Here is a 25,058-nt window from a genome sequence, read left to right on the forward strand (position 1 = left end):
ATCAAGCTTTTTCTTGCGTGTGCGTTTGCTTGGGAGCAACACCGAAACCGTGAAAGACAGAGAAGGACACGGCGTAGGCGTTTTTGGCAACACCCCATTATAGGACTGCGGGAGAGCCGTGGTGCATATCACACCCTGTATGTCGAGCTCAATGACAACCCGGACAAATTCCCGGAATATACCAGGATGTCACAAGACTCTTTCCGGGATTTGCTTGCTCGTGTCCAAGGACCCATCCGGAGACAGGACACACAGCTCCATAGAGCGATTCCACCAGAAGAACGTCTCCTGGTTACCTTAAGGTACGTAATAATTCTAAACAAACACCAGTCATAATTATTGCTGGTCTGACATGTATTCTTTGCATTTTTGTAAATTATTTTTTCTTTCTTACAGATTTCTTGCAACTGGAGAGAGCTTGTCATCCCCACACTTCCAGTACCGCCTTGGAATTTCCACCCTGTCCGGAATAGTTTTTGACACCTGCCGGGCTTTGTGGAATGTTCTCCGTGAAGAATTTATACCCGTACCCAACAAGGAAATGTGGATGGAAATAGCAGATAAATTCTGGACTGTGTGTGATTTCCCCAATTGTTTGGGTGCGGTGGAAGGGAAGCACATCCGGATTATCAAACCAGCCAGAACGGGATCACAGTTCTTCAACTACAAAAAATATTTTTCAGTAGTTCTCATGGCAATAGCCGATGCGGATTGTCGCTTCATTGCCGTGGACATTGGTTCTTTTGGCCGTGGCAACGATTCACAGACTTTTAAAAACTCTGATATGGGCCGACGTGTTTATGGCAAAAATTGTAATTTTCCACAGCCACGACCTCTCCCCAACACTCAAGGTCCACCGATGCCATTTGTAATGGTTGGGGATGAGGCATTTCAGATGAGTGAAAATCTATTGAAACCCTATTCAAGTCGGGACTTGAACCGCACAAAACGGATCTATAACTACAGACTAACCAGGGCCCGCAGAACAGTAGAGTGTGCCTTTGGGATTATGGTGTCAAAATGGCGCATTCTTGCAACAGCCATAAATCTAAAAATGTAGACAGTGGATGAGGTGGTAAAAGCCTGTGTGGTTCTCCACAATTACATCCTGGCTAAGGGTGTGTAACAGTTATTTTAAAAATGTTGATAATGTTTGTTTTAATAAAATAATTCTGTTTTATTATCTCCACCATGTCTCCCATGTATTTGCTTACACACCACTAACGGTTTTTGGGCTTGGCTGTTGACATCATTGCGTTCTGACTCGGTTCACCAGTAGCTATTTGAGGCAGACTGTGTAGACGATGGCTGTTTGGTGCCGTCACATTCTCAGTATTTGTTCATTACTTAACATCAGTATATAAGCCAAAACCAGGAGTGGTTGTTAAATGCAGAGGTGGTGTTTATATTTTTATTTGACTTTTCCTCACATTGAACCACTTCAGGTTTTGGCTTACCAATAGTGATGTTAAATACTGAGCAAATACTGTCAGTGTGACGGAAGCCTACACAACAGATCTATAGTCATCAAGTCAGGTGTCAGAAATAATGAATTCATGATGCACAAATAAATAGCTCATGAATTTATTATTTCTGACACAAGTCCTGTTGGGTACAGATATGCCTTGTATCACCTCCATCGTACCTTCACTTTGTGTTAAATAGATCTAACGTACAAAGAAGATAAAATGGAGGTAATACAAGGCATTTATCTACTCTGCAGGTCTGGTGTCATAACTAATGATTTTGTGAAGACACGACCTGTTGAGTATAGTTACAGCTGTGTATTCAGCTGTGTATTGCCACCATTTTGTCTTCAGTCTGCGACAAAAAGTCACAGAGTGAAAATACAAGTGGTTTTTTTTGGGGCAATCTCTTTTCTCTATACCAAACACACACAAACCTTCTGTGTTGTACTAACTAACTACTGGAGCTAGGAGGTGGCCCAAAAAAATGTGTTCGGCGCATTTTTGGATTTGGCGCACGGTGTGTGTTGCCGGCGGCAAAATACACAACTATCCAAACCTTATTGGGGGCAAAAAACAAGAATATTTATTTTAACAAAATAAAAAAAAATAAAAAATTAACTGCGCCTGCTTGGGGTTGATTGACGAAATTGGGGGGTGTGGAGCAGTGAGGGCTGGCTAACTATCGACGACGCAGGGGTGGCTGGAGAAGGTGCAATAAAACTACTGGGGTTGGGACACACTAGAAGGTTGAGACAAACCAGACATTACAGACACATTGGGAGGTGAGGGGGGAGGGATAGCTATTGTCTTTGGTTTTTTATTGCCTTTCCCTTTTTTGGATTGGCGCTGCCGTCCGGGGAGCCTCGTTGGGCTACTTGGTATTGCCCTGGCCGTGGTGGCCGACCTGTCACGGTCCGTCTGCCGTTGTTGTGGCATTCTTGTGGTGGTGGCGGGGAACGCCAGGGCAGGGTCCGGCAGCGACATTCTTGTGGTGGTGGCGGGGAACGCCAGGGCAGGGTCCAGCAGTGGCATTCCTGTGGTGGTGGCAGGTAACAGGCCTGGGTCCGGCAGCGGAATTCCTGTGGTGGTGGTGGGTAACAGGCCTGGGTCCGGCAGCGGCATTCCTGTGGTAGTGGCAGGTAACAGGTCTGGGTCCGGCAGCGGCATTCTTGTGGTGGCGGGGAACGACAGGCCAGGGTCTTGCGGCTGCAGCATGGTGGTGGCAGTGGAGGAGGTCCAAGCAGGAGCAGCAGTTGTCATGGTGGTTGCGGTGGGCTGTCCTATTGCACTCGGCATGGTGGTGGTGCTATAATAAGGTCCGGCAGTGTTTGGAATGGAGGTGGCCGTGCAGTGGTATGCAGCAGATGTCGGCATAGAGGTAAAGCGTGACAGTGTGGGCACTGGTGGAAATGCCCGCACTGTCTGCTGAAAATACCGACTCTGCTGCATAGCCTGCACGTAAGCAGCATTACAGGCCTGCATAACACTAATCTGGAGATCGGGACTAAGGTGTTACGACATGCCCTGTTCTATTTAATTTAAAAAATGATGTGCTGGCCTCTGGAGGTCGGCTTTCACTTGGGCAAGGGCTGTGGTAACCTCCTGGATACGTGTACTCATATGACTAATGGCAGTATCCAGTCGGTCACCCATCGCCTTGACTCCCTCGTGGAAGACCGAGCTCAAGTGCAAAAACTCAGGCATGAGTGACCTGTCCGCGGCCCTCTGTCGCTGCTGGGAGGAGCCTAAAAAAAAAATGGGCAGAGGCAGAGGACTGGGGAAGGGGATCACCTGATGGACCAGCTTCCTGGTCTCCAGTTAGTGTGGCAGGCCCACTTGCTGCAGCGCTGGAGGATGGCTGGGACGGGTCCGTGGCTGACTGATGAAGGACCGCTCCAGAACCTGGGCCAACAGTGGAGCTCCAAGTGCTGTGAAAAAAGATTTAAAAAAATGAATACCAAACATTTACAAAACGGTAACTCCTGTGGAATATAAACATAGAGATTAAGGCTGAGGTCACATTAACAATATTTGGAGTGCGTTTTACATCAGACTTTGCAAGCCAAAATCAGGAGTACTACAGTACGAAGAAAAGTATAATAAAACCATATGCTCCACATCTGCATGTATCAATCACTCCTGGGTTTCATTTACAAAAACTCATGCAAATTATGGACCCAAAAATGGTAGTGTGACGGCAGCCAAATGCATTTAAAAACTTTTTTTTTTTTTCACCATAAATATACTTACGTTCTTCGTGCAAGGACCGGTCTCAAAAATGCAAGGATGCGGTGGTACTTGTATTTACGGATCCTTGCTCCTGAACCACTAGGAAGCCGGCTCTCTTGATGCAGGTCCTTGTTGAAGCGGTCCTTCATCGATCGCCAACATGTTTTGACTTTTGACACTGTTGACAAAACAAAACATAATAGTTAGGACAATGGTCTTTTGACCGTGGTCACACAACTGTGTGTGCTGAGAAAAATTAATGACTTTCTGTCATCATACACAGTTGTGTGAGCATGGCCAAGGTCTTGGCTGCATCACACTGCATTGCGATACTTACCAAATGCAGATCGGACCCGAGCCGGGGCATTGGCCCAGCCATCCCACAACGCTGTGGCCACCTCATTCCAAAGCCGCCGGATCGTCACGTTGTTGGAGTGCAGTGGATCCCGGGTGTCCCACAACGGGACTCGCTCATGGACCAGGGAGATTAGGTGCTCATTCTCTATGAGGTCCTCATCCCGTTCTGGAACCTAAAAAAAACCCAGAACATTAATGTTGGAGACATTAAGGAAGAAAGAAAACAGAAGCAGAGAAATGGCCTGAATATTAAAAGTAAAAAAAAAAAATAGTACAGAAGCAACAGGGAAAGATAGAGAAAAGTACAGAAATGAAGATTCAAGAATTGTAAAGTGAGGATACAATAAACAGTCTGACAGGTATACTTACACGCTGCCGCCGTGCCACCTGACTCCGCTGCTCCTACCCAGTCTCTGCCGCAGTAGAAGAAGAGCTCTGAAAAAAGGAAAAATAATTTGTCATATGTGTAGATGTGACAGTGAATACTTACCAATCTGAGGAGGTGACTACTCACTTCGCTGACATTTTCCGCTTGTGCAGGCCCAGGCATTTGATCCTCATCAGAAGAAGAAGAAGAAGAAGACATTCTGATGCATGCAGAAAAAAAGAAATGGAAGATATTAGGACATGTAGAGACAGAAAATAGAAAATACAGGCATTGGCGTTGATATACTCACATTGTTGAAAGTCTTGTTTCCTCCAAGGTGCTTTCCTCTGTGTGGTCTGCTTCAGAGTCTGCTGTGTAGTGACCTGGCAATGCCCACTCCCTCCCTTTATCACCTTGTATGTGGGGGGGCTAATTAGTGTCTAGACAGGTTTTTCTCTGGTTCAACGCATGCGTTTACATTGACAGCAATGCGTTTTTTTGTCGCAAACCTTACGCAATGGACCGCATACGTTTCCAGGCGGCAAATTAACGCCTCTAAAAATTACTACATGTTGCATTTCCGCGCCAAACCGCAGACGACAAAACGACGCATGCGTCGTCAAACGCGGCAAAACGCGAACAAACAAAAACGCATGCGTCCTTAATGTTAAATATAGGAATACACAACGCATGCGGATATTTGCGTAAGAAACGCTGCGGACACAACCGCAAATGTGAAACCAGCCTTACATAGTCTATGACACTGTAAGATCAGTTCAAGAGATTGCGCTCCCTATAGGAGCCATGAAAGGTGCTCGTGTGACCCTGTTTTTAGGCTGTGTTCACATGTTGCATTTTTTTCCTGTAACAAAAAATTTGATGTTTGCTGTGTTTTTTGAAAATTGCTTTTACCGCCATTGCAGCAAAAAAAGCACAGTGGCAACATGTGGAAGCAGCCTGTAAACTTCTAGCTCTTGCTATTTTCTCCCTCCGTGTCTGGTTGGACATCAGTAATAGGTATGTCCGAGCTTTCTGCTTGTGCGGAGTCATAACTTGCTTTTCCTATACCCAGGGCAAACCTTCAGTTTAGTAATAATTACCGGGGCTTGTTAGCGCCTCGTGACACTTGCACCCCGGAAACACGTCCTGCCGGCAACCAGTGATCTCGAAAATAGGAAAGAAGCGAATTACAAAGTGTATTAACAAAGTTGCAGAACTTTTCCTATTAAAATGATTAAAACTATTTCTGTAAAATTGGAAGGTCACCCAGCGGCCCCCATGCTTCCTAAAATTCTGGCGTTCTGTGAGGGTCATGCTGCAGACTAGGAACCATTGCTGTGGGGGGTGGGTGACGTGAGGACACGGTGACACAGTGTGACTGTGCCCCTTCCGGTATGTCAAGGATATAATGTCGATGAGGCAACAATTGTATTTATTGTTTGGGGGGGGGGGTTTGTTACATTGTTACATTTCTAAGGAAAGGATATGCCACAATCTGTTACCAGGGTCATTTTTCACAGCGCAGCACGTGCAGCCTGCAGCTTTTTACATTAACGAGCGAATTTGCTTGCACTAATTGCATGGAGTCACCTTTTATTGTACTGGCGGATTTATTGTGCAGATCTAGTGTAGGTTTTAGCTATGTTGCTATGGCAGCAGCCAGCCTGAGCTACAGAATACGACACAGCTCCCAAAGGCCATTAGGTGCTGTGTTTTGCAGAACGTACCAAGTCGCTGCAGCAGAGGGAGACAGGAAATCGCTTATAACAACCACGTTACTGATTTTTCGGCAGCAAAGTAAATTTTTCGAATCTCCCCGCGGTGCCGCTTTAGCGGTTCTGAGAGCGTATTTCGTTAGCCCCCGCTTTAGCGACTGCGTTTAACCCCCTACTGTCCCTGGACTGTTTTTCACGTGAGATTTTTTTTCTCTCTCTCTGCCTGCTTGACATTTTCCACCCCACAGCTGCATAGTTTCCTCCCAGATGCACGTCCCAGCGATGAAGTTATGTACATGGGGCGTGCTTTAATTTCGTTATGCCTTGTGATTTCAAGAGCCAGGCTTTAAAATGGCGGCATTCATTAGACACCCATGCTAAAGCCTCACCCCAGCACTCTGTCTCTCTCGCTTCTGCTTTTTTCCATATGGCATTCTGCAGCTGAGGATTGGGTCTTCTGGGGTCGCTGGATCAGCATATAAGCCTAAGGTAAGCCGGGCACCAACCCTTCAGAGGGGGCATCGCTTCTGCCATGCAAGTGGTGGGCACGGACGTCCAGGGTGGGAGAGCAGCATGTGCCAGCGGCGGAGGTCTATTTAGGAAGATGCTGATGGCCACCAGTATGGATTTCACCCTCATCCTCTCTGCATAATTTGGAAAGTGGCTTATCTTGTCTTTCACTCCTAACCCACAGGTTAACTGCAGTAATACTGTTTGTCTGTAAACTATGGATTCGGCGTATACGCTCCATATGGTTCACATTAACAACAATCGTATGGAAGTAAGAAAGTATACGACGTTCATCTTACTACTTGTATACTTGTTATTTATTATCACTCACAGTTTAGGTTTTATTCCGCTCATTATCCTTTTTCATGACCTTTGAATCTATACAGTCATCTCTTGTTTTTCGAGTATTTTCCAACACATACACAGGTACTTTGTAACAAGTGTGTATCATATGTGCGTACAATGTAAATATTATTGATGTTTATTTACAAACATTGATACATTCTTATTTATCTGCTCTGAGTTTCTTCTTATTGCAACATTGAAAAGTTACTCACCGCCTCCTATAACAAATCATTTTCCCAGTGTTATTATTTATTTCACCTTGACTCTGCACAAACTACATAACTGATTACTTTTTGGGGGAATTTCTTTATTTCTTTTTTTTTTTTTCCTCCCGTGAATGTTATGCATAGTTTCGGCGTGCATGCGCAGTGTGGCGGTAGGTCTCACATCTGCACTGTATTCTGCCTGGAAACAAAGAATGGGATCCTGACTAAGGTGAAGCGTTGCATTGATTTTTAACCCTTGCAGTTGCCTGACTGTGTACATTGCGAAAGTAATTGTGCCGATGCGGACCTCTGCAGGTGTGGAGGATACATGTCAATGTCCCATTAGATTTGGGTTTGTGAAAAAAATGTGTCAAGTGACCTTTCGTTAAGTCTTAGAATCTGTCTTGGAATAACTGCGCTCTGCTGAGGATGTTCGTGCTTGGCATATGGTCTTCGTCATTGCACGGTATATAGGATCATTGCGGCATTGCGACCCTTTATTAGAAAGTTTTACTTATGAGAAAATTAGAATGTTTTGGGGAATAAATAATGATTCGTTCTTCAAAAATAAATTGTTAATTTACCAAGTCGCAAACTCCTCCATACGACTTGTAGTTCACAAGGAAATGAGACACCAACCAGTACTTCTTCAGTACTTCTAAAGGTGATTGTGCAAATATATATATTTCTATAAATATAAAAAAATATATATATATATATAATCTCTTTGGCTACACTTGCAAAGCATGGGTAGAGTTGAACTTGACAATGTATTATACAACATAGAACTGCTTCCTCTTTGTTCTACATTGTATTCTTTAATATTTAAAAAAAATATATGATATGATTTGGTGTTTCGTAAACATTGCTGAATCATTGTGAGCTTGTGCTGGTGTCCAGTTATCCTGATGATCTATCTGTATCTGGTATGTTGCAGCACAGCGGTCATGCTGCAGATGATAATTTCTATCTCTTGTTCTATCCACTATGTAATGGTCTTATAAAGAAAACATATGTTTATCTCAGTATAAAATGTTTTCTCAAGATCTCCATGTATGGTGAATGAAAGCAGATGGCATCATCATACTCTTGGGACTGAGCTATATAAGTACAGTGTATATAAGTGGCGTCACTACACTATATACTGCGGCTGCTCATCATCATATATTATATACTGTGCCTTTAGTATTGTACATTAATATAGTTCTTTTTAGGCAAAGATACAGGAACTACGGTATATATATTCTAAAATTGCAGACAACGCCACACCTCTCTTTGGCAGCTTGTTCAACAATGGATCAGTAAAGTGTGTGCAGATGTAGCAGAGCCGAGTTTGTCATTGGGAATAACTATAAGGACACGGTCAGTATTGTACATCAGTATTTGTAAACCAAAATCACGAGTGGAACAATCAGAGGAAAAGTATCATAGAAACATGTCACCACTTCTGTATTTATCACCCACTCCTGGTTTTGGCTTCCGAATGTTGTATTATTTTTGTGACCATTGTAGCCAAGTATTATCATAACTTTATAAGGGGAAACCATGAAACCAGAGAATTAAGTCAAATCGGTCCCATTCCTCATCCATGAGAGTGAGATGATTTTTTCTCACTTGTCATCCATGCGCTGTCTGTATACAATCTGTTTTTTAACTCAGCAGCTATTAACCATTTACAGTTTCCTACGGTACAGAATTGTAATGTATCCATAAAAATCAGATGCTAGACTAATGGTCGGTATGCAATGCGATTTTTATTTTTATTTTTTATTTTAATTTTTTTCTCGCACTGTCCGATTTCAAAGTGAAATTGCAGCATTCTGCTATTTTTTTCTCATGCCGAATACCGCTGAGAAAAAAAATACAAAGATCAGTACATTGGTCCGTGTGCAATTCATTTTTTGATCAGATTGCACTCTTCCAATTTATACACTAGTGTGAGCGAGTCCTGATAGCGGCAAGCACCTCCCTGTGGCACGCGTAGTCAACGCCGCGTCTCCAGATGCACTACGGAGTTACCTACCTCCCATCCTTGCAGAAATATGACGAAAACAAACTCACACAGGGTCCAATGCGTTCATTAAAAGTTACAAACTTTGCACCGTTTGCCTTCTATAGCCTCTGCGCTGCTTTGTCTATTGCTGGCAGCTGAAGGAGCTAACTGAGAATCTATCAGCGAGCTCATTCTGACAGCCCAACGGGACTCTTCTAAACTCTTTGAATCTTTTTTTCTGAGCTCCTCTCAGCTGATTTATCACCACAGACCACATCAAGTTTGAATGTGCAGGGAAACAGCCTGTAAAAGAAAAAAAAAGTGCAACATTTTTAATGAATTTTTAAAAACGATTTTTATCTTCAAATACATGCGTTTAAGTGAAAAAAAATTAGATATAAAATTTGTCATTTACCTATTTCTTTTTTGAGGCCTGATAAGATATGGTGAGATATATTTACTTAGCTCAGCGACTTAATGTGAATGTACGTATGGCCGCACAATGTGGCGTGACTCGCTCAAGGTGAGACACGGCTCGCTGAAGGTTCTGCTGTATGCTCTCCTGCGCTACACTCTATGCATGCATCATAAAATACTCATGACCATTCATTAGTTAAGATCTTTTCTCATATAACTAAACTTCTCCCAGGATAGACGTCTCTCTCTTTGTCAGTAGACATCAAGTCTCAGTTTGAAAGTTTGCATTTAATGTTTGTGACTCTTTATTATTATTATATAAATAATATTTATTATTATTTATTATATAAAATATGATTATTTCATTGCATACCTTTTGTGTATTATTACAGATGTAGCAGAGCTGCGTTCGTCAGTCAACTGATTTATTTATTTTTTTCTCGTTCTATTTCTGAGCCAATTACCCAAATACAGACTGAGCTCTTCTGCAGTGGCAAACACAGCTCCGCTATATGTGCAGTTTTGCTGCACTAGTTGTTCATGAATCATCATCTCTCATTTTGAGCCATAGATTAGCATAGACTTTAATAGACTTTAAAGGGGAGGGCACATATTAAAGCACGAACGTGACAAAATTTACATCTAGGACAGTTACTGAGCAAAAAACGGATATTTTATGATTTATTACAGCGGCATTGTTACATGCATTCACAATCAAAGGACGTTTTAAACTTCAAGGACATGTTTCCAAATCGAGCACCATCCCTGAGAATCCATTCAATTAGCTTTTGTGAATCCAACAATTTAACGTTTCTTGCCAATCCCTACTTTATACAAAATATGCCACAGGGATATACACAGGCAATATAAATGTGTATATATATATATATATACATATATATATATATATAGAGAGAGAGTATATATATATATATATATATATATATATATATATATATATATATACAGCTCTAGCAAAAATGAAGTGACCACTGCAAAATGTTCAGTTTGTCTGATTTTCTCTTTCTAGGTATATTTTTGAGTAAAATGTAAATTGTTCTTTTATTCTATAAACTTCTGACAACATGTCTCCAAAGTTCCAAGCAATACATTTTGTATACTTTTTTTTCTGACAAAGAAAAATGGTCAAGATTAAAAAAAAAACAGTGCTTTCAGACCTCAAATAAAGCGGGGGGCTGTAGTAACGCAGTTGAAACGAAAGCCCCCCATGACTGCGTTGCCAAGGGGAGTGGGGAGCAGTGTGTAAAATTAATCAGAGGCAGAGGGGATTGGTTCAAGGGGGAAGAGGAAAGGGGTGGCTTAGGTTGTGGGGCGGGTTTGTAGGGAAAAAGTGCGGGAAGGGTCATTACCTGTCACCTCAGCGACGAGAGAAGTCCACCCACCCTCCCTTGTTTTGGATCTAGGTTTGGGTGTTTGGTTTGGGCTGGGGGGGAAATTGAGGTTTAACGAGGTCTTTTTCCTTTTGGGGTTTGAGTTGTATTGTCGTCACAGTGGCTGGTTGGTGGGGGGGAATGGGTTCTTGGAGTTGGTGTTTTATGGGGCTGATCTGGCTTTGGTTTACGGGCTCTGGACGGGGAGTTTACCTCGGGAGCTTTGGGGTTTATTTGCCCGGAAAACGGGTTACATGGTGCCCTCGACCTGGTGGTTACAGCTTAGGGTAAAGAAGGTTTTCGTTTAAAAGTTGGTGTGGGCTTTTGCCTATTGGGTGCCAGATTTATTAGCTCCAAGAACCCTCCCCTCAAGTTTTTTATACTATTGTATAAATGGTGTTATTTATGTTTGTTTTGTTAATAAAAATGGCCGCTGTGGCCAATTTATCCAAAGAAATTGTGGTCATGTGTTAATTTGAATGGGAGGAAGAATAATTTTGGGGAATGTGGTCTGGGGTAGGAACTTTACAGCATCACTAAGGACCAATCTTGGAGATACGCAGTCATGCAAAGAAAACAAGTTCATAATCATTTATAAACAACAATACTAATGTTATAACTCAGGAAGAGTTCAGAAATCAATATTTCGTGGAATAACCATGATTTTTAATCACAGCTTTCATGTGTCTTGGCATGCTTTCCACCAGTCTTTCACATTGCTTTTTGGGTGACCTTATGCCACTCCTGGTACAAAAATGTAAGCGGTTCTTCTTTGTTTGATGGCTTGTGACTATCCATCTTCCTCTTGATTACATTCCAGAGGTTTTCAACGGGGTTCAGGTCTGGAGATTGGGCTGCCCATGACAGGGTTTTGATGTGGTGGTCTATTAATTTTTGCCAGAGCTGTATATACATAAGTCTGTCACTTTATAGACTTTAAATCACATTGGGCTGTGTTCACATGATACTTTTTTGCACAATTTTCCAAAAATTAGTTGCAGAAAAACAGTAAAAGAGGATGTGTCAACAGGTTATCAATTATTTTGCCATATGTCTCCAGAGATATGGGCCTTTTTATTTAGTGATAATTTCTATAGTCTTTACCAAGGAGGAGTGTCTCAAAGGATAATAACGCAAAGCGGCCTAAAGATACGCCCCCGAGGATCATGTGATCCACTCGCCTATGTAAACACTATAAAATTTAGCATTAAACAGAAACACTGAGCAGCAACAAAAATAGAATAAGCAAAAACTGGCCACCTAGTAACAGGTCCAGTTTATCGCTTGCAACTTGCAGGCATTCCTCTTCTGTCTTTTGTCCGCTCCTGCCTCCATTATTTACCAGGCACAGCGCCATCCATTTTTCAGTGGCTATGTCTGGTATTGCAGATCATTGATGCTCAGTCTTATTAAAGTGAATGGGGGCAGCTGCAACACCAGGTACGACCTCTACAAAAAGTACTGAAGGGGTTCTCTGTGTAATTCTTCACTCGGGCATGCAGATTTTTTTAGGCAGCAGCTCGGAACAATTTTTCTGTGTGAAATACTTCTGTAAGAAAACACAAATTGGAGGCACCCAAAGGTAAAGCATGGACCCATATATTTCGGTTCTTGGGTACTGCAGCTCAGTGCCCATTGAAGTGAGTGGGATACCCAAAGTAATCAATATCAGATATTTTCTACACTTTTACCCCAATTTCAGAGAAACCAAAGCAAAGAAAGCATCAGAGTTACACAAAGTGAACATGGTCTTTTTGTCCATAATTTTCAAATTAACGAGTTCCTTATGGACTACACAGAGAGGTTTCTGGGGTGTTTTTCTGTAGGAATTTAAGTATCTCTTTAAAATATGGCTGCATTGCTGTATTACAGAAAACATTGCTGTACTGCTGTATTACAGAAAACATTACTGTACTGCAGTATTACAGAAAACATTGCTGTACTGCTGTATTACAGAAAACATTACTGTACTGCAGTATTACAGAAAACATTGCTGTACTGCAGTATTACAGAAAACATTACTGTACTGCTGTGTTACAGAAAACATTGCTGTACTGCTATATTACAGAGAGCATTGCTGTACTGCTGTATTACAGAGAGCATTGCTGTACTGCCATATTACAGAGAGCACTGCTGTACAGCTGTATTACAGAAAACATTACTGTACTGCTGTACCACAGAAAACACTTCTGTACTGATGTATCACAGAAAACAATGCTCTACTGCTGTATTACAGAAAACACTGCTGTACTGCTGTATTACAGAAAACATTGCTGTACTGCTGTATTACAGAAAACATTACTGTACTGCTGTATTACAGAAAACATTACTATACTGCTGTACCACAGAAAACACTTCTGTACTTATGTATCACAGAAAACAATGCTCTACTGCTGTATTACAGAAAACACTGCTGTACTGCTGTATTACAGAAAACATTGCTGTACCGCTGTATTACAGAAAACATTGCTGTATTGCTGTATTACAGAAAACATTGGTGTACTGTTGTATTACAGTAAACATTGGTGTACTGCTGTATTACAAAAACATTGCTGTATTGCTGTATTACAGAAAACATTGGTGTACTGCTGTATTACAGTAAACATCGGTGTACTGCTGTATTACAAAAACATTGCTGTATTGCTGTATTAGAGAAAACATTGCTGTACTGCTGTATTTCAGAAAACACTGATGTACTGCTGTATTACAGAAAACATTACTGTACTGCTGTCATACAGAAAACAATGCTGTACTGCTGTATTACAAAAAACACTGCTGTACTACATTATTACACAAAACATTGCTGCACTGCTGTATTACATAAAACACTGCTGTACTGCTGTATTACAAAAAACACTGCTGTACTTCTCTATTACTGAAAACACTGCTGTACTGCTGTATTACAGAAAACAATTATGTACTGCTGTATTACAGAAAACACTGCTGTAGGGCTGTGTTGCAGAAAACATTACTGTACTGCTTTTTTACAGAAAACATTACTATACTGCTGTGTTACAGAAAACACTGCTGTACTACTGTATTACAGAAAACACTGCTGTACTGCTGCATTACAGAAAACATTGCTGTACTGCTGTATTACAAAAACTTTGCTGTACTACAGAAAACATTGCTGTACTGCTGTATTATAGAAAACGCTGCTGTACTGCTGTATTAAAGAAAACAATGCTCTACTGCTGTATTACAGAAAACATTGCTGTACTGCTGTATTACAGAAAACACTGTACTGCTGCATTACTGAAAACACTGCTGTACTGCTGTATTACAGAAAACACTGCTGTACTACTGTATTACAGAAAACACTGCTGTACTGCTGCATTACAGAAAACATTGCTGTACTGCTGTATCACAAAAACTTTGCTGTACTACAGAAAACATTGCTGTACTGCTGTATTATAGAAAACGCTGCTTTACTGCTGTATTAAAGAAAACAATGCTGTACTGCTGTATTACAGAAAACACTGCTGTACTGCTGTATTACAGAAAACACTGCTGTCCTGCTGTATTACAGAAAACACTGCTGTACTGCTGCATTACTGAAAACACTGCTGTACTGCTGTATTACACAAAACATTACTGTACTGCTATATTATAGAAAACATTACTGTACTGCAGTGTTACAGAAAACATTGGTGTACTGCTGTATTACACAAAACATTGGTGTACTGTTGTTTTAGAAAAACATTGCTGTATTGCTGTATTACAGAAAACAATGCTGTACTGCTGTTACAGAAAACTTTGCTGTACTGCTGTATTACAGAAAACACTGCTGTACTGCTGTATTACAGAAAACATTGCCATACTGCTGCATTACAGAAAACATTGCCGTACTGCTGTATTATAGAAAACATTGCTGTATTACAGAAAACATTGCTGTATTACAGAAAACATTGCTGTATTACAGAAAACACTGCTGTACTGCTGTATTACAGAAAACACTGCTGTACTGCTGTATTACAGAAAACACTGTTGTACTGCTGTATTACAGAAAACACTGCTGTACTGCTGTATTTCAGAAAACACTGCTGTACTGCTGTATTACAGACAACATTGCTGTACTGCTGTATTACAAAAACATTGCTGTATTACAGAAAACATTGCTGTACTGCTGTATTATAAAAAACACTGCTGTACTGCTGTATTACAGAAAACAATTCTGTACTGCTGTATTACAGAAAACATTGCTGTACTCCTGTATTACAGAAAACACTGCTGTACTGCAGTATTACAGAAAACATTGCTGTATTACAGAAAACACTGCTGTACTGCTGTATTACAGAAAACACTGCTGTACTGCTGCATTACTGAAAACACTGCTGTACTGCTGTATTACAGAAAACATTACTGTACTGCTGTATTACAGAAAACATTACTGTACTGCTATATTATAGAAAACATTACTGTACTGCTGTGTTTCAGAAAACATTGCTGTACTGCTGTATTACACAAAACATTGGTGTACTGCTGTTTTACAAAAACATTGCTGTATTGCTGTATTACAGAAAACAATGCTGTACTGCTGTATTACAGAAAACTTTGCTGTACTGTTGTATTACAGAAAACACTGCTGTACTGCAGTATTACAGAAAACATTGCTGTACTGCTGTATCACAGAAAACATTGCCGTACTGCTGTATTACAGAAAACACTGCTGTACTGCTGTATTACAGAAAACACTGCTGTACTGCTGTATTACAGAAAAAATTGCTGTACTGCTGTATCACAGAAAACAGTGCTGTACTGATGTATTACAGAAAACACTGCTGTACTGCTGTATTACTGAAAACATTGCTGTTCTGCTGTATTACTGCAAACAATGCTGTACTGCTGTATTACAGAAAACATTGCTGTACTGCTGTATTACACAAAACATTGCTGTACTGCTGCATTACAGAAAACACTGCAGTACTGCTGTATTACAGAAAACATTGCTGTACTGCTGTATTACATAAAGCATTGCTGCACTGCTGTATTACACAAACTATTGCTGTACTGCTGTATTACAGAAAACACTGCTGTACTGCTGTATTAGGCCGGCGTCACACTGGGCGTAAGACAATACGGTCCGTTTTTCACAGCCGTAATACGGCCGTAATACGCAGAAAAGTCCCAGAGATAGTGTTCCGTAGGTAATCCGTTGCCAAGGTGTGGTCGCGTATTTTGCGCATGTAGTGTTGCGTGTGCGATCCGTATGTGATCCGTAATGCGTATTTTTCACGCAACATCACAAAATGGACATTTAACGGTTTTCTGGCCTGCAAAGAATTTAAATCATCATCAACCACGCTATTTAAGCCCTCTACAACAGGTGGCACCCTCCCATCAGGCCATTTATTTGGTGTGCTTCTTTTGGGTTTGTTGGTATTACCTTCAAAACATGTCTGACCATCTGTCTTTAAGCACAACTCAGCGGGTGTTGTTTCACTGGGTGTTGTCGCGTCGCTTTGGCCAGCCATATCCTGTGATTGTAGATCCGCGAAGGAGGAGACGAAGATTGTGGGTGCATCCTCTATTGACCCTACACCTCAATAAAGGACATTTTGAGAGGCTCTATACAGCTTTGAGGTCACATCCTGACAAGTTCTATCTGTACTGTCGCATGACCATCAGTACCTTTGATATCTTGTTGGAGATCTTACGTCCAGGTATCACCTATCAGGACACAAGGATGCGCAAAGCCATATCTGCAGAGGAGCGTCTTCTCCTTACCTTACGGTATGTATGAAACAGTCTCACATACTGAATGTTGATGATTTTTTTTTGTGTTGTGTTCTAGAAGGTTTTTTCAAGTATATGTGTACATTAGGGCACAAGTAGATCAACCAAACTGTGTTTAATGTTATAGTAAAGTACCCTATGTAAATGTTCAATTTTACAGTGTTAGTAATGTTTACAAAAATATCCTATCTACTTCTGCTTCTTCGTGTTTTTTTTTTTACTCTTGTTACATACCTAATATAATTTTTGTATCCCTTTCAGCTTCCTGACCACTGGCTTGTCATATGCGGGACTACACCTGGAGTTTCTGATTGGGCGCTCAACAATTTTGGGCATTGTGCGGTCAACCTGTAGTCAAATATGGGCTAAACTTCAGGAACTTGTTATGCCTGAGCCAAAACAGGAGGATTGGCTCAAAATAGCCAGTGGCTTCCAGGCCACTTGTGACTTCCCTAACTGCATTGGAGCTGTGGATGGGAAACATATCAGGGTGCGGAAGCCGCCGAACTCTGGCTCCCAATTCTACAATTATAAGCAGTTTTTCTCTGTAGTTCTGTTAGCTGTAGTTGACAGTAACTACAGGTTTATAATTGTAGACATTGGGGCCTATGGGCGAACTGGAGACTCTAGGGTCTTCAATTCGTCCATTATGGGTCGGCGGCTACGTGACAACCAGTTAGACCTCCCACCACCACAACAACTCCCAGGCTCCAATGCGGAAGCAGTGCCTTTTGTTCTTGTTGGAGATGAGGCGTTCCAACTGACGAGGCACGTCATGAGGCCTTATCCCCGGCGCAACCTGGACCACCGGCGGAGGGTCTTTAGTTTGCGGCTTTCCAGGGCACGGAGACTGGTGGAGTGCGCATTTGGGATTCTGGTGGCAAAATGGCTTGTTCTCCAGTCTGCCATTCAGCTCAGTGAGGCTACAGTCAATGAAGTCATAAAAGCATGTGTTATTTTGCACAATTTTACCCGCATACATGATTGTTACACAGCTGATATTGGTGAACACTTGTTGAGCAATGTGATTCACCCAACACCACATGGCCCTCCTCCGCGCCGTCCCCTTTCTGGTCTTAAAGTTAGGGATGTATTCACAAATTATTTTGTATCTCCTCATGGTGCCACTCCCTGGCAAGATTATGCAGTTGCGCATGTATGATTATTTTCCTTTGAAAATATATTCTAAGTTTAACAAAACATAAAAAAATTGGATTCTAAACTCTGTGTGTTGTATTTACTTACCGTAATTCACATATGGTTTGGAACATAGCATGTTTGTGTGATGTAAGAATGATTGGACCACAAACCTAATTAGGCTTTAAACGATATATTTTAATTACCGCCAAAGCCTTTTTTTGTTCAAGCTTTTTTTGGTTTTTCCTGCCAATCCAAGTTGGCTTATTTTTTGGAGATAACTTGAACAGCATAACAAAATGCTAGGACAGCACTAACAAAAATAACACATGGTTTTGTTCACCAAACACAAAAGCAACAGAACCAAATCACAGATTTTGGTAAGTACAGTAGGTGGTGGAGATGGGGGTAGGTCTGGGTACTGGTCAGGTGGCCTTGTTTGGCCCAATTGTCCTTCACCCTGTGTGGATGATGTGTGGGCCGGAGGAAAATTCGGCCTTGACTCATGTGGGCCAGTTGGGTAATGGCCATAAGCAATCTGACCAAGTCCCTCAGGTTGGGTAAAATATGGCCGGGAATCATATCCAACCCCAATATGGCCATGTCGTCCAAACCCAGGTTGGGACCAACCTCCAGCACTGGGTCTGGACAAGTGGCCATATTGGGAAGGTTGATGGTAGTCTGGCATATGGTACTGAGGTTGCCATGGTGGGTTTGGTGTGGGTAGGGGTTGAGGTGTAGGCTGACGTGGAGGGGGTGCTTCAAATCCCTGTTGAGCATGCACCTGTTGACATCTTTGCAGCCGCAGGAGATTACGTGATGACATCTGCCAACTCTCAATAGACTCCATAAGCTCATATGGGTCATTTGGGGGGGTGCATGCATCAATAAGAATTTGAATGCACCCTCTCACACGAAGCCTCACCTCACGCTCTATGGGACGTAAGTACCGGGCCAGACTCCTCGTAAAGCCCTCCTCACATCATCCTCAGTAACCCTTGCAAGGTAGTTCAACACCCCAGCATCAACATTTCTCCTACTTTGGAGGAGCTCTCTTCTGCGACGAGCACACTGTAACATCACTGCAGCCTGTGGGGAGCGCTCTAGTGCAACAGTAGGGCTGCTGCTGTTGGCAGGATCATCCTGGCTTGCTTGTGCTGCTGCTGATGTTGGTGGGGCATCATCTTGGCCAGGTGCTGTTGGAGCTGGATGGGTGGTAGACGAGGAACCTGGAGGGACTGAGCATGACGCATCTGAAGATGGACCAGCCACCTCTCCTCCTTCCCCAACTGGGTCTATGACCACCTCAGAATCCGACCCTGTCTCCCTCTCAGTGAGGTTAGACTGTGTTCTGTTATGAAAGTATGTAGGAAATAAAAAAAAACATAAATGTCTGACCATTCTAAACATATGTGTAAAATGTGTTGTGAGGTTTGTACTTACGGTCTGAGGTCCATACTGGGATTCAAGAAAGGCAATCGATCATAATATATGTTTTGGGTTTTTTTTAGGAGGAGTGCCTGACCCACTCCTGTCACGCTGCTGCCTCTACCTCCTATATTGATCGCGGATGCTCCGCCATCTTGTCATCACATCATCCACTGCAACAAAATAGAGTAAAAAAATGTATTACACCATTATGCACAGTGGTCACACAAGGTGTAACTGAATACACAGATTTCAGTGTAGCCTAGGAAGCTGCATTTGTTGAATATATTAAATATTAATTTAAAAAAAAATCATATTAGAATGTAAGGCCACAAGGACAGAGTCCACTACCCTCTATCCCAGTATGTATTTTTTAGGTTGAACACTGTAAGGGACATGTGTAATAACCCTGTATTTGACCCGTTTCTCATGTCCCGCACCATGGACTTAATGGTGTTACATAAATTACTATATGAAATTAATATCAATTTGAGGAAAAATACTTCAAAGGAGTTAGGTACTGCTGTTTCACATTAAAAACAATTTACAAACATGAGTGTAATTTGTCTCTGTGCCTCACGTGGCTGCTGGTCATAATGTGGGAATAGGGACCCACATATACTCCTCCATGCTGCCTCTTTTTGGGCCCTGTTGGCATAGTTGGGATCTCTCTGGTCCCAAATGACTGGCCTTTCTTGTACCAAAATAATTAGCATGTCCACATTGATGATGGTAGCCATGCTGATTCTCACTCTGTGGAGGTGTGCAGCAGACTTCCTGGTTCACTGTCTGGCTTTTTCAGCTAATTAGCATGTCTCAGCTTCCTGATTGAGGGCTTGGGACATTTCCTGGCACCTGCCAGAGTGTAGCGTATTTCTCGCAAGTCACACGCATGGTCCGTATGCATTCCGTATTTTGCGCGCCCCCATAGACTTTCATTGGCGTATTTTTTGCGCAATACGGTGACAAACGCAGCATGCTGCGATTTTGTACGGCCGTACAAGACCGTATATTACGGATGCGTAATATACGGCTGATAGGAGCAGCCCCATAGAGATTCATTGGGCCGTGTGTAATGCGAATTTTACGGATGTAGTTTATGCGCTCATACGTCCGTAAAACTCGCTAGTGTGACGCCGGCCTCATAGAAAACAGTGCTGTACTGCTGTATTACAGAAAACACTGCTGTATTACAGAAAACACTGCTGTACTGCTGTATTACAGAAAATATTGCCATACTGCTGTATTACAGAATACATTGCTGTACTGCTGTATTACGGAATTTATTGCTGTACTGCCATCTTACAAAAAACATTGCTGTATTGCTGTATTAAAGAAAACATTGCTATACTGCTGTATTACAGAGAACAGTGCTGTACTGCTGTATTACAGAAAACACTGCTGTACTGCTGTATTACAGAAAACACTGTTATACTGCTGTATTACAGAAAACACTGCTGTACTGCTGTATTACAGAAAACACTGCTGTACTGCTGTATTACAGAAAACACTGCTGTATTACTGAAAACACTGCTGTACTGCTGTATTACAGAAAACACTGCTGTACTGCATTATTTCAGAAAACAGTGCTGTACTGCTGTATTACAGAAAACAGTGCTGTACTGCTGAATTACAGAAAACACTGCTGTACTGCTGTATTACACAAAATATTGTTGTACTGCTGTATTACAAAAACAGTGCTGTACTGCTGTATTACAGAAAACACTGCTGTACTGCTGTATGACAGAAAACACTGCTGTACTGCTGTTTTACAGAAAACATTGCTGTACTGCTGTTTTACAGAAAACATTGCTGTACTGCTGTATTACTGAAAATTCCGCTGTACTGCTGTATTACAAAAAACATTACAGTACTGTTGTATTACAGAAAACACTGCTGTACTGCTGTATAAGGCTGTGTGCACACGATGTGAATTTGCTGCGAATCCGCAGTGGATTTTTACGTCGAAACACTGCAGATCCGCATTGTGATGTACAGTACAATGTTAGTGAATGGGGGAAAAAAAAGCTGTGCAGGTGGTGCGGAAAAATCAGTGCGGAATTGCTGCGGATTTCAAAGAGCATGTCACCTCTTTTGTGTGGATCTGCAGCGTTTCTGCACTCCTCCATGTAAAAAATCCGCAGTGGCAAAAACTGCATAAAATCTGCACAAAATCCGCATCAATTCTGCATGAATTCCGCACAAAATCCACAGAAAAACCGCGGTAAATCCGCGGCTGCGGATTCAGCCAGGAGCTGCAGATTTTGTGCAGAAACTTCTGAACCTCTTTTCTTACGTGTACACATAGCCTTACAGAAAACATTACTGTACTGCTGTATTTCAGAAAACACTGATGTACTGCTGTATTACAGAAAACATTGCTGTACTGCTGTATTACAAAAACATTGCTGTATTGCTGTATTACAGAAAACATTGCTGTACTGCTGTATTACAGAAAACATTGCTGTACTGCTGTACTACAAAAACATTGCTGTACTGCTGTATTACAGAAAACATTGCTGTATTGCTGTATTACAGAAAACACTGCTGTACTGCTGTATTACAGAAAACATTATTGTTCTGCTGTATTACAGAAAACATTGCTGTACTGCTGTACTACAGATAACAGTGTTGTACTGCTGTATTACAGAAAACATTGCTGTACTGCTCTATTACAGAAAACACTGCTGTACTGCTGTATTACAGAAGACATTACTGTACTGCTGTATTACAGAAGACATACTGTACTGCTTTATTACAGAAAACACTGCTGTATTACAGAAAACATTACTGTACTGCTGTATTACAGAAAACATTGCTGTACTGCTGTATTACAAAAACATTGCTGTATTACAGAAAACATTGCTTTACTGCTGTATTACAGAAAACAATGCTGTACTGCTGTGTTACAGAAAACATTGCTGTACTGCTGTTTTACAGAAAACATTGCTGTACTGCTGTATTACTGAAAATTCCGCTGTACTGCTGTATTACAAAAAACATTACAGTACTGTTGTATTACAGAAAACACTGCTGTACTGCTGTATAAGGCTGTGTGCACACGATGTGAATTTGCTGCGAATCCGCAGTGGATTTTTACGTCGAAACACTGCAGATCCGCATTGTGATGTACAGTACAATGTTAGTGAATGGGGGAAAAAAAAGCTGTGCAGGTGGTGCGGAAAAATCAGTGCGGAATTGCTGCGGATTTCAAAGAGCATGTCACCTCTTTTGTGTGGATCTGCAGCGTTTCTGCACTCCTCCATGTAAAAAATCCGCAGTGGCAAAAACTGCATAAAATCTGCACAAAATCCGCATCAATTCTGCATGAATTCCGCACAAAATCCACAGAAAAACCGCGGTAAATCCGCGGCTGCGGATTCAGCCAGGAGCTGCAGATTTTGTGCAGAAACTTCTGAACCTCTTTTCTTACGTGTACACATAGCCTTACAGAAAACATTACTGTACTGCTGTATTTCAGAAAACACTGATGTACTGCTGTATTACAGAAAACATTGCTGTACTGCTGTATTACAAAAACATTGCTGTATTGCTGTATTACAGAAAACATTGCTGTACTGCTGTATTACAGAAAACATTGCTGTACTGCTGTACTACAAAAACATTGCTGTACTGCTGTATTACAGAAAACATTGCTGTATTGCTGTATTACAGAAAACACTGCTGTACTGCTGTATTACAGAAAACATTATTGTTCTGCTGTATTACAGAAAACATTGCTGTACTGCTGTACTACAGATAACAGTGTTGTACTGCTGTATTACAGAAAACATTGCTGTACTGCTCTATTACAGAAAACACTGCTGTACTGCTGTATTACAGAAGACATTACTGTACTGCTGTATTACAGAAGACATACTGTACTGCTTTATTACAGAAAACACTGCTGTATTACAGAAAACATTACTGTACTGCTGTATTACAGAAAACATTGCTGTACTGCTGTATTACAAAAACATTGCTGTATTACAGAAAACATTGCTTTACTGCTGTATTACAGAAAACAATGCTGTACTGCTGTGTTACAGAAAACATTGCTGTAATGCTGTATTACAGAAAACAATGCTGTACTGCTGTATTACAGAAAACACTGCGGTACTGCAGTATTATAGAAAACATTGCTGTACTGCTGTATTACTAAAAACACTGCTGTACTGCTGTATTTCTGAAAACATTACTGTACTGCTGTATTAAAGAAAACATTACTGTACTGCTGTATTACAGAAAACATTGCTGTACTGCTGTATTACAGAAAACATTACTGTACTGCTACATTACAGAAAACTCTGTTGTGCTGCTGTATTACAAAAACATTGCTGTATTGCTGAATTACAAAAAACATTGCTGTACTGCTGTATTATAGAAAACACTGCTGTCCTGCTGTATTAGAGAAAACAATGCTGAACTGCTGTATTACAGAAAATACCGCTGTACTGCAGTATTACAGAAAACACTGCTGTACTGCTGTATTACAGAAAACACTGCTGTTTTGTTGTATTACCGAAAATACTGCTGTACTACTTTATTACAAAAAACATTTCTGTACTGCTGTATTACAGACAACATTACTGTACTGCTGTATTACAGAAAACATTGCTGTACTGCTGTATTACAGAAAACATTGCTGTACTGCTGTATTACAGAAAACACTGCGGTACTGCTGTATTACAGAAAACACTGCTGTACTGCCGTATTACAGAAAACATTGCTGTACTGCTGTATTACAGAAAACACTGCTGTACTGCTGTATTACAGAAAACACTGCTGTACTGCTGTATTACTGAAAACACTGCTGTACTGTATTACATAAAACAGTGCTGTACTGCTGTATTACAGAAAACACTGCTGTATTACATAAAACATTGCTGTATTACAGAAAACATTGCTGTATTGCTGTATTACTCAAAGCATTGCTGTACTGCTGTATTACAGAAAACACTACTGTACTGCTGTATTACATAAAACATTGCTGTATTACAGAAAACATTGCTGTATTGCTGTATTACACAAAGCATTGCTGTATTGCTGTATTACAGAAAACATTGCTGTACTGCTGTATTACAGAAAACAATGCTGTACTGCTGTATTACAGAAAACAGTGCTGTACTGCTGTATTACAGAAAACACTGATGTAGTGCAGTATTACAGAAAACACTGCTGTACTGCTGTATTTCAGAAAAGACTGCTGTCTTACAGAAAACATTGCTGTACTGCTGTACCACAGAAAACATTGCTGTATTACAGAAAACATTGCTGTAATGCTGTATTACAAAAAACATTGCTGTATTGCTGTAATAATTATAGGGCATAATTCAGGAGACTCTTTGTGTGGAACAAGACAACAGGACACAGTTTTATAAGTGGTAAAGTTTATATTATCACACGGTGATTCAAGCAGGTGCAGAGAGAAACTCAAGTCCACAACACTTGGTGCAAATAATAAACGCAGCTTAGCAGTCAATAGGAAACTTCAGAGGTAGATGCAAATAAACAGAAAGTCTATGAAGCACAGTTATTCTTGAGGAAACTTGACATGAATAGATCCTTGACTTAGTCCAGACACAGATAGATATGCTATTAGGCAATTCAAATCATATCTTAGCTCCACCAGGGAGGCCTGGTTAATAGTCTCAGGTTTTGCAGAGCAGAAACAGCTTACATGTCCAGCAAATGCAGATGGAAGTAAACACGAACAGCAGATGAAGGAGGATTACTGAACACTGGTGTATGCAGCAGG

General features: G+C 41.2%; 1 protein-coding gene across 4 annotated transcripts in view; it reads left to right on the forward strand.

Annotated features, from left to right (window-relative positions):
* Positions 1-6,114: 6,114 nt before the first annotated feature.
* The window catches only part of MBNL3 (muscleblind like splicing regulator 3), a 156,145-nt gene continuing 137,201 nt past the window's right edge, over positions 6,115-25,058 (forward strand). For all 4 annotated transcript variants that reach the window (XM_077285341.1, XM_077285343.1, XM_077285346.1 and 1 more), the window contains exon 1: positions 6,115-6,626. The gene's annotated coding sequence lies outside the window, so the exon portion shown is untranslated. The remainder of the gene's footprint in view (positions 6,627-25,058) is intronic.

The sequence above is a fragment of the Ranitomeya variabilis genome, chromosome 2 (genome assembly GCF_051348905.1).
Source record: "Ranitomeya variabilis isolate aRanVar5 chromosome 2, aRanVar5.hap1, whole genome shotgun sequence".
In the NCBI taxonomy this organism is placed as follows: Eukaryota; Metazoa; Chordata; class Amphibia; order Anura; family Dendrobatidae; genus Ranitomeya; species Ranitomeya variabilis.